This window comes from Chrysemys picta, chromosome 11 (genome assembly GCF_011386835.1).
Source record: "Chrysemys picta bellii isolate R12L10 chromosome 11, ASM1138683v2, whole genome shotgun sequence".
Taxonomy (NCBI): domain Eukaryota; kingdom Metazoa; phylum Chordata; order Testudines; family Emydidae; genus Chrysemys; species Chrysemys picta.
This window is the reverse complement of record NC_088801.1, coordinates 26784179-26795127: the sequence shown is the minus strand read 5'-3', so window position 1 is coordinate 26795127 and position 10949 is coordinate 26784179.

Sequence of the window (10949 nt, the reverse complement as noted above, 5' to 3'; positions counted from 1 at the left end):
AACTGAATGCATGTTAAGGAAGCTTCCAAACATTCAGTTTGTCTACACTACAAAGAAAGGTGTGTTCCTAATTCATTTTAGCTAACCCGGGTTAGCTAACTTGGATTAAAATAGCCATGAAGACATGGCAGCTTGCTTTTAATTCAGGTTACCAGCTGGAGTTCAACCCCAGACTTCTCTGTTGGCTTTAACTTGAGCTGATATCCTGAGTTTAAAACAGAATACCAAAATATTTTGCAGTGTAGACATATCCTTAGACTGCTGTAAGTTGTGAGTTTGCACTTTCTGCAGAATTTCCTATTTTCCACTGACCTTGGCAGCAATAGGTGGGTTAATATTTTGACTGTGATGAAACATTCTTCACTGATTGCTCTGTATTAAGTAAAACCAGACTTTTCTTTAGCATTAGGCATGCATGTCATCTCTCATCACTATATGACATATTTATAGTGGCCTCTGAAGGAAAAACTCCCACTCCACAAGGGAAGGTTGAGTTTCCAAGCTTACTCTTAAAATATTTCAGGATAATGCTGGAACAGTGAGCGTGAACTCATGACTCCATTCAAGTCAATGGACTTTGTCACTAACTTCAGTGGGGTCAGGATTTCACCCTGAATGAATTCTTAAAACTACCCCCGCTTGAGGAGCAGCAATTGCTTGAAAGTCAGACTCCATTTCCAATAGTCACGTTTGTCCCTCTTCTCTAACTCTAGTTCCTTTTATTTGTGGGATTACAATTTAATAATATTAATCATGCTGGACCAGCCTTATGGTTGGAAAGTCCTTAACCAAGAGTTAGCTGAAGCTAATAGGAGAAGAAATTAGGTTCTGAGTTGTGTCCTCAAATCCTACAAAAAAACAAGCCATGAGTTGGTTTAAGTTTCTTTAAAGTTGCCAAGGGTACCCATGCAGTTGACTATCTTGTTATTGTTTAAGGTTGTTCTATATCATGGGGAAAGGGTTGTCATATGCCATCTCCCAGGGTATTCAAAGTAAAGCTGAAGATGTCTAGAAAGGTGGATTTGATAATCCTTTCTTTAATTGTATATATTGAATGAAATACTGAATCTGTGAATGTTACCATTTAAAACATGGGTCTCTATTCATAGGATACTGTACTTTAGTTTCTTGGCAGTCAAAGCACATAGGAGCTGGTCATTGGTGCACACATGGAAAAATATTTTTCATTAATATTGAAACTATGGTTTAAAAAAATTGGAGAAAGCGGGGGGAGGAAGCACCTGGCAGCTTTTTAAGAAACTATTTCATGAAAAGCCAAGTAACTTTCATTCTATATTTTAAGCCAAGAAAAATGATCAACAGAAAAGTTTTGCTTTTCTCAAATGGAATAGCTGTGGTTAACAGTATGTACAAAAGTAGAATCCACATCAGTAACAAAGCAAATGTTTTGTTTGCTTTTTGAGGACTTGAAGTTTGTAAAATTATCATCCCTTTCAAACCTATAGTTAAAGAAGTGGTAAATCACAAGGTCTTTTATTTGTAATCTCTGGTAAGTGTCTTTTGGTAAGATGTTTTTCTTAAGTGCCATTTTGGTCCTGGGAAATACATTTGGCAGATTTGCATTTGTTAGTCCATTCCCAAAAACACTTGGCTTCTGCCTCTGTATTCTTCTATTGTGCAACTGGGTTATGCAATCATTTACAGTAAATGAATCATCTTACTAGATACATAAACAGCAGAAAAATATCAAAGGGGCCACAAGAGAACAGTGCTGCTAAACACTGCAATATTTTATGATGCTGAACTAGAATTGACACTGGAATTAGGTGGCTGTAAGGAACAAAGAAAGATCACCAGGTTGAATATGTGCTATTCAGCAAACATTTACTGTATATAAAAAGACTTAGACAACCTGTCTGTAAGACAGGAATGACTAGTCAGTTACCAGTCATCAAAGTGGCAAGAGTGAGGCAGAGAAAAACCTCAGACTGTTTTACGATTGCTGGATGAATTCAGGTCAACTCAGCAAAAGTGACATTTAAAAAAATAGGCCAATCATTCTTGTATAGACAATTCTTGTATAGACCTCCCTCCACCTGTGGTGCTCTTGTTGACTCAAGGCATTGGTTACATACTTACTGATGAAAAGGTCTCTGTAACTGGTTCAAAGCAGTGGCACTAAGTCACCATCAGATGGTTGCTGTTTGGTGACTTATCTGTGAAGTGAGTTTTTAGTCTCTACCTGGTTCCCAGCATGGAAAGAAAGCAAATCTACCATAACAGATGTTCTTGCTCACAGTCTCAGAAGATCTAATAAATTTATTAGTCTCTAAGGTGCCACAAGTACTCCTAGTCTCAGAAGAGAGACTACAGGTGGAGTAGGAATGGAAACTGATCTAATTCTTTCACCCTCAAAAAATGGCTCCTCTGTGCCAGAATCTGCAGAGCACGATGGGGAAGCTGGCACTATTGCTGCCTTTTTCACTAAAAGAGATATCATCTGTGACTCCTATTTGGCATATCTTTGTATGTACAGCACTTAGCAGAGTGGTGAGTGGCTGGGCCTCCAAAGAACTTCAATACATGGTAGAAATCTCGCAACACATTAAAGTTTAAGGAACATCTTCCTTTACAAAGCAAAGTTTGCTAAAACATCATCTCACAGATCTTCAATCCCCCACAAATCTATCCTGAGTACTGATCAGACTTATTAGTCTTTGCAAAGGCCACATCTACACTAGAAATAAAGCCATGTTAGAAGAACTGACTTTATATATAATCATGCTAACAAAGCCACTGCAGTTTCTAAATAGGGTTGTAAAACAGTTATGTCCAGTCTATACACTAGCCTGGCAAAGCATGTTTAGAACAAGTTTCATCTCCGAGGTAAACAAACCAGAAAAAACTTTTATACTTTCCTGCAGACTGACCAGCTCAGTCTGCTAATTAGGAATACCTTATATCCAAAAAGATGATTTATTAGTCTCTTACTAGGAAATGAACTAGCCCAGCCTCCTATCCCTACAGAATTGCACAAGAGTCTTGGAAAGAGTAAAGTTGTTCCACATCCAAAAAGAAATGTTCTGCCAAGTGTCTCTATTTTCCTCTAAAAATAGATCTGTTTGCAGAGCTACAGCTAGGGAAGGAAAGAGGAACTCCAGAGAAAGGGCTGCTCTTACCCCATTTTTAAAAGCAAGCAGTGGAAAAGGGGGAAATCCTACAGCATTAACCTATTTTGTATTTCCTTTCAGAGCAGTGGTTGGGAAATCAAACACTTCACTGTTACCTATTATGGGACAAATCCTGAATGAATAATTCAATTTTGATTCAGCTTTTTAACTTCAAATTCCTATTAAAGTCAATAAGGGTTTGCCTAAGTAAGGACCGAGTAAAATCGGAGTAACTGGACTGGATTGAACTCAGAAGACCTTTTTGGTTCCTGGTTCTACCAACAATTTATTCTGTGACTTTGGGCCAGTCAATTCACTTCTCTGTGCTTTTGTTTCCCCTGCCATGCATTGTCTGTTATGTCTATTTGGATTATAAACTCTTGAGGGGAGGGACTGTATCTTAATATGTCTGTACAACTAGGGCACCAGGGACCAGATCTTCAACTGGCACAATATTCCTCTTTGTTGATATAGCAAAATCACTCTAAGAAAAATGCTGACTGGTATTCACCACAGTGCTCCCCTCACAGCCTCAGAGCTGTGCGGAGGCTCTATCTGGGCCAGCAGAGGAAAGAAAACTCCGGGCCCATCTGAGGATTTCATCCCTCTCTCTGGACCTGGAAGCTGATTGGTTGGACAGAGGAATAATCCTATTGGCTCCTGTGAACTCAAGGAGTAGGCTTATTGAACATCCTCCTGCTTGGGAGTCCCATTCTGTACCAGGAAGAAAACTCCCCCCCTTCCTCCTTGGGGTTAGAGTAAAATATATATATTTGCTGCGGGCATCATGCTAGTCATCTTCTTGGGGCTGGGAATTGGGAAGGAACTTTTCTCTGCCAGGGTGGGGTGGGTTTTTTGCCTTCCTGTAAGCAGCCCAGGGGTCTGGTGGATTAGTTAGGTTGTAGAATTAATTTTGTCACAACCTGACAAGTACCCAGCACAATAAGGGTCCCAGTTCCCTGGTAAACTGGAATTGGAAGCGACTTAGGAGAAGGCATCTCCTAAAGAAGATGGGGAATGGGACTGGAGCTCTTAATGTGTGATACAGCGAAGCGACAAACCCCTGGCATAGAATCATAACTTCATTGAATATCAGGGTTGGAAGGGACCTAAGGAAGTCATCTAGTCCAACCTCCTGCTCAAAGCAGGACTAATCCCCAACTAAATCATCCCAGCCAGGGCTTTGTCAAGCCTGACCTTAAAAACCTCTAAGGAAGGAGATTCCAACACCTCCCTAAGTAACACATTCCAGTGCTTCACCACCCTCCTAGTGAAACAGTTTTTCCTAATATCCAAGCTAAACCTCCCCCACTGAAACTTGAGATCATTACTCCTTGTTCTGTCACCTGGTACCACTGAGAACAGTCTAGATCCATCCTCTTTGGAACCCCCTTTCAGGTAGTTGAAAGCAGCTATCAAATCCCCCACTCATTCTTCTCTTCTGCAGACTAAATAATCCCAGTTCCCTCAGCCTCTCCTCATAAGTCATGTGCTCCAGCCCCCTAATCATTTTTGTGGCCCTCCGCTGGACTCTTTCTAATTTTTCCACGTCCTTCTTGTAGTGTGGGGCCCAAAACTGGACGCAGTACTCCAGATGAGGCCTTACCAATGCCGAATAGAGGGGAATGATCACATCCCTCGATCTGTTGGCAATGCTCCTACTTATACAGCTCAAAATGCCGTTAGCCTTCTTGGCAACAAGAGCACACTGTTGACTCATATCCAGCTTCTCGTCCACTGTAACTCCTAGGTCCTTTTCTGCAGAACTGCTGCCTAGCCATTTGGTCCCTAGTCTATAGCAGTGCATGGGATTCTTCTGTCCTAGGTGCAGGACTCTGCCCCTGTCCTTGTTGAACCTCATCAGATTTCCTCTAATTTGTCTAGGTCTCTCTGTATCCTATCCCTACCCTCCAGCGTATCTACCACTCCTCACAGTTTAGTGTCATCTGCAAACTTGCTGAGGGTGCAATCCACACCATCCTCCAGATCATTAATGAAGATATTGAACAAAACTGGCCCCAGGACCGACCCTTGGGGCACTCCGCTTGATACCGGCTGCCAATTAGACATGGAGCCATTGATCACTACCCATTGAGCCCGACGATCTAGCCAGCTTCCTATCCATCTTATAGTCCACTGATCCAGCCCATACTTCTTTAACTTGTTGGCAAGAATACTGTGGGCGACCGTATCAAAAGCTTTGCTAAAGTCAAGGAATAACACATCCACTGCTGGCCCCACTCTCTAAGCTCTCACACAAGGGAGGGTGGTGTGTTCTCAGTAATGGTGTTGGGATCAGGTTAACAGGGCTGCCCACCACCAGGTGGAATAGATTACAAAGGGAGGGTGACCTGAACTGAATGAGTTATTGCCAAATAGTTCACAGATGTGTTATTTAATAAAATTGCAGCCTAGTTAAACTACATTCCTTGTATCTTGTCTTTCTGGTGCCTTTTAAAATGACCATATTACAACAAATGGCAGATTTCAAGCTAATATCTACCCTTCGTTATACCAGTGTCAATTTAGAGGAACTATTGAAGTTAGTCTGGACTGACCCTGGTGTAAGTGAGTGCAAAATCTGACCCTCTGTATGGTACTCAACAAGTATAGTTCAAATTATTAGTACTATCATATATGTCATAGTATACTACATTTGTCACAAAATATATTAGCTTCCAATATCACTTGTCTACTATGATCATCAACAATTGCCTTGCCATTAATAGTTCATGGACGACAGGAGAAATGAAAGCAGCCATCAAATGCATTTTATGACACCTTCAAGAGAGGAAATGATGTATGTGATAGCCTTATTTCTCAGCTTATGGTTAAATTGTCATTGAATATACTGGAGTGCTTCACTCTCCTCACTTGCTGTGCAACACACATCATTAGTTTTCATTCTGAAGCCGTACCTCACATGCTCTATTATGATATTGAAGGGGACAGTCAAGATAAGTTGCCTCAGAGGTTCTGTTGGAGCCCTGGCTGCTGGTGAATGTCCAGAGAACAGTGGTGGCCATGAGCGGTTGGGGTTTTTCTCCCATTTGTGCTTGGCTGAAAGCTTGTGATTTTTTTTCTGTTCTTATCCATGCTGGCTTTGTCTCCTTCCCTTTGAATTACAGCAGTGAGTTTACTTCAGCCAGTACAGAATGTTGTTGCATACTTACTTACCTGTGTCTCATGCAGGGAACACATTACACCTGTGCTTTGTATTCTCCTCCCATTCAATCCAGAGGCAGCAATTCCTCCAGAACCCAGGATGCCAGCAACTTCTCTCCACCACACTAGCCCACCTGGCCCAGGAAGACCAGGCAGTTACTTTTTCCTAGTGTCTGAATTCATGGTCATGTTATTTTTTGTGAGAGGGCCTTTTAGGCAGCTGCTTCACTTACATTAGCAAGAACACTTTGCAAGTTGTGTATGATTGGGTAAGTGCCACCACACTCTGCTGCAGCAGGATGCATGGCCACTGGTGGCACAGATTCAAGAGAGGGTCTAGGGTGGTGCAGAGGAAAGGAAAGCCAGTATCAAAGTGTACTTCCTTTCTCCAGTAGGAGAGACTTGAGGGATTCCACTGGTACCTCTTCCAACAGAAAGGATTTCAGGCTGAGATCACCAGGCCACTAGCTGTCACCCTCCAACAGCAGGATGTCTGTGAAAGCCAATAGAAGCCCACTCCCCTCTTTGTGCAGAAGGAATCCACTAGTGACCTGCTCCCTGCTCTACCAGTAGGAAATGCAGAGGCAGAAATTTGCTTATGGCTCTCCCCTGAAGAAACTTCTCAATTTCTCCTGTCCTCTCAATGCCAGATCTGGGGTTAAAAACCTACAAGCACTCAGCTTTCAAGAGCAGAGTTCATTCATAATCCAGGGGACTGTGACCCTTGCTTTAGCTTGACTTTAAATCAGGGCAGCTTTAGGGGTCCCTTCCACACCGGGCCCAATTAGGGTTGTGGTGCCGGGGCGGAGGGTGCTGATGTGTGTGATTGGTGCGCCCCTTGACTACAACTTCAAATCATATCCAAGAGTTTAGTATAGTGCACCCATTGAATCAGGAGGCTGCATCTGCCCCTGCTTTAAATCATCCTAAAATAATAATACTAGCAATGATTAATGTGACAGGAGTTTTTGTTGTTTTGCTTTTTATATGTTCTGTGTATAAGTAATGAAACAACTATTATGTTAGTATTTGGGCTGATTATGTAGTATTGCTTTTTATAGAACACCAAGCAGTTAATTTATAATATAATTAAAGTGGATTTTTATTCATAAATGTTCAACATCTAATTGTGATAGAAAAGAGAGTTACTATGTATATGAACTACTTTATTAATACGTGACCAAATATATTGGTGCATTTGAGACACAAATGTGGATTACAAACACAGATGAATGCCAATTTTTACAAGTGCTCAATACACTGTGTTGTTTGCATGATGTTCATCGTCACAAAATCATGAGATGCAGTTATGTACAAATATCAAAAGAGAAAGATTGGCAAAATGCACCTTTATGTGAAAGTTTTAGCTTCAAGATTAAAATCTGCAGGCCAGACCCTCAGCTGGATTTAAATTGATGTAGTCATTGGAACTAGACTCATTTCCATCAATGGGGGTTTGGCCCTCTATTTTTGTCTTTATGTGCAATGTATAAGCTGCACTGTATTTATCAACCTGGAAGTCGCTTTCACCAGTGAGTAATAGCTTGGAATAGTTCAGCTAGCAGCATCAGACATTCCAAATACATCAACACAATCTGTGACTATTGCTGTCCTTGCTGAAACCCATTTAACTACAAAGGAGAAATTGCTACTTCAATCTACCCTGCTGCTGGTGCTGCAGCAGGTAATTGGTTGATGGGTCTGTTACATGGCAGGCAGAGGAAAAAAATTACTCTGGAATATATGCAGCTGCAGATGTAGTAAGTCACAATTAATAGTACTTATAGAGCAGTTGCTTTGTAGCACTGGAGACTACCAGAATCTTGCGGGGTATCCTCCCTCACCATAGTATTGATGGTAGGTGAATTTCAAGGTAGTGAGGGGTGTGGAATCAGCCATAAATAACGCTTAAAGAAAATACTGAGGATGATGGTGGCAACCATGCTTAGGGCTAACAGAAAATCTGTCTGTTCATAAAGCACCATAGGAAGTGCTTAAGAAAATGCCAGTCTTGCAAAATGAAGAAATGAATGCAATATTCTTAGTAACACTGACTGACAAGATCATTTTTGCAGACTTGCGTTACATGCTGTGTAAGTGAGTCACATAGCTAAGACCTGCTAAGGTGCTTATCTACTTATATGTCTGTCTTTCCTAAAACAATTTCTCAAGCTTTTAGTGTTTGAACAGACATATTTTGACCATTTGTTAGGTTGTAGTGTTCTGTTTCGTCCTAGAGTCTTCCCTCCTTTAAGGCTTGTGCACAGCTCCTTTTTCATATACCCAGTTGGATACTTGTTCTTTTGCCTATAGAATAAGCTATGTTGGTGCATACCAACTCACATGGGAGAAGCTAATTACTGATCATTATTTGTGACTTATGTAAAAATCAAGATAAATGACTTATTCAATGTAAAAATAAATAAATGTAAAATAAAAATCCCCCTCTACATTAAAGCACTGTTAAGGCTTCACAGTTAAGCTATCAGAAATCAGGAGATGCCGAAGTTAAGGTTAAGAGTGTGACCTTAACTTTGCTGCCATGTATATATGCATTACAAGGCAAACTTTAATAGCATGATCACATATTATTCCTTAAATAATACAGTATAATATCTAAATTGATTGTGAACTTAGGCCAATATTTTCAAACTTAGTTGCTTAAAGCGAGGCATCTAAATCCATATTTAGGTATCTAACTCAATGGCATGATTTTATGAGGTTCCGAGTATTTATAATTCCCATTTTAGGCAAGCAGTTTAAATAACACACATTTTTGCATAGAGTTATACATACACACAGGGACTAAAGCATATGGATTATACTTTTGTGATTCCTTGTCTACTTAGTCACTTAAATTTATATGTATGCACTTAAATTTCTGACCTTGAGATTAGGGGTACTTAGGCATCAAAAGCACACAGTTTTCAGAGATACTAACTTTAGGCAACCAAGTTTGAAAATGGTGACCTAGGTTCATTATCATAATGGTGCAATGTGTCTTTAGTGTCTGTGCCAAATGTCAGTTCCCAAGATCAGTGGCTTTTCTTCCCTGTGGTTTTCAGGGATGATGCAGATTGATTTACCTCATTTTGCCCTGTGAAGTGTCAATGTGTTTTCAATCCCCTGAGAGTACATACTCCCATCAAAAGCAGAGGAGGAGATGTAGCAGCATGATGGACAGCAGCATTTTGACAGAGAAAGATTTTATTTCTCTCAGAAATTCTAATCCTGGAATTTTAATAGTCAGATATCTAAGAAAAATAAATTTTGAATAGTTCTACTCCAAGATTATGTGTTTTTCATCTTTTTCCATTACTTCCTGTCAATTGATGTTGGAACTCATTGGCTGACTACCAAAACCTTTGACAAGCTTTCATCTATACAAATACAATTGCTTCCTGTACTAGTAACCTCTGGAATGTAGAACCCGCTCTTCCAGTGTAAAATGAAAAACTTGCATAGTAGTCTAAATATCTCAAGTCTTCTTTGTCTGTTTCTTCCCTATTCGTCCAGTTACTCTCTGTCCCCCCCAAAATATTCTTTTGTAAAAGAACTCACTGCACACACAGACATTTTGGTTGTTTTTCCTTTTTCAGCATTCCTAAATATTGGCTACATTTTTCTCAATTGGTGTGACTTTCTTGCCTCCATTCTTTATGCACCAATTCGATTCCCTTCTAGTTAGCAGAACTAATGGTGACCAAAGTATTAAGTACTCAAAGATCATTTAGAATAGTGAGCAAGGAAATTACTCATAATCATAGAGTAACTCTGTGACACTTGTAAGAGCGCCTCACTTGCAACTGGTAAAGCGTTCACTGTTCTGTAACAGTGACTCTTCACAGGCCTAACCAACTCACTACATCTAGCATACTGCTTTCATATTATTTAGTCATAAAGAATGTCATGTGAAGTCTTCAATAAAAACTGGGGTCAAATTGGTCATTAATATCATTGTGAAATGTGTATATAACTATCATATAAGAAGTTATGTATACATATCCTGAAAATATGTTCCTAAGAAAGTCTGAATCAAGGCAGGGATAGCAAACCTGGTATTTCTGTCAGTAGCCAGTTACAGGGGCTGGATATCACAGGGGAATGCTTCAAAGGGGCTTGGGAACTGGGTTGCGCATACTGGTAACCTGTAAGGCAAAGTAAGGGCTGTCATAGCCTTAAGGGGATTGTCTCGGGGGCTACATCCAGTGAAGCACCTGCAAGTCTCTCTCTCTCTCACTGGAGACAGGAGGAGTAACAAGATGACTCAAAGTCATGGGCACCCTGATAACCATCACACTCTTCCACTGACTTCAGCTGCAGATCAACATTTCTGAAATGTTGGTGTATCAAATAAGGCATCAATGGCCTTTTTTGCATATTTTAGATAACCAATTAGTAAGGCCACAGGAAGATTTGAACTTTCTGCAGTGGAAACCATAGTAATTAGGAGACAGTTGAGCTTTGAGATGCTTTAGAGTTGGACAGTAAGAGATGTGCCCAAGCTGCATCATTGTACAGAAAACAGGTTGGTGGTCGTATAGGGTGCCCAACACACATAGACGGGGAAGCTGACTGACATGCACTAGGACCCAGGGGGCGGCGTCCAGCTGCAGAGGCAGTGAATACCTGGCAGGAAAAGCAGCTCTGGAC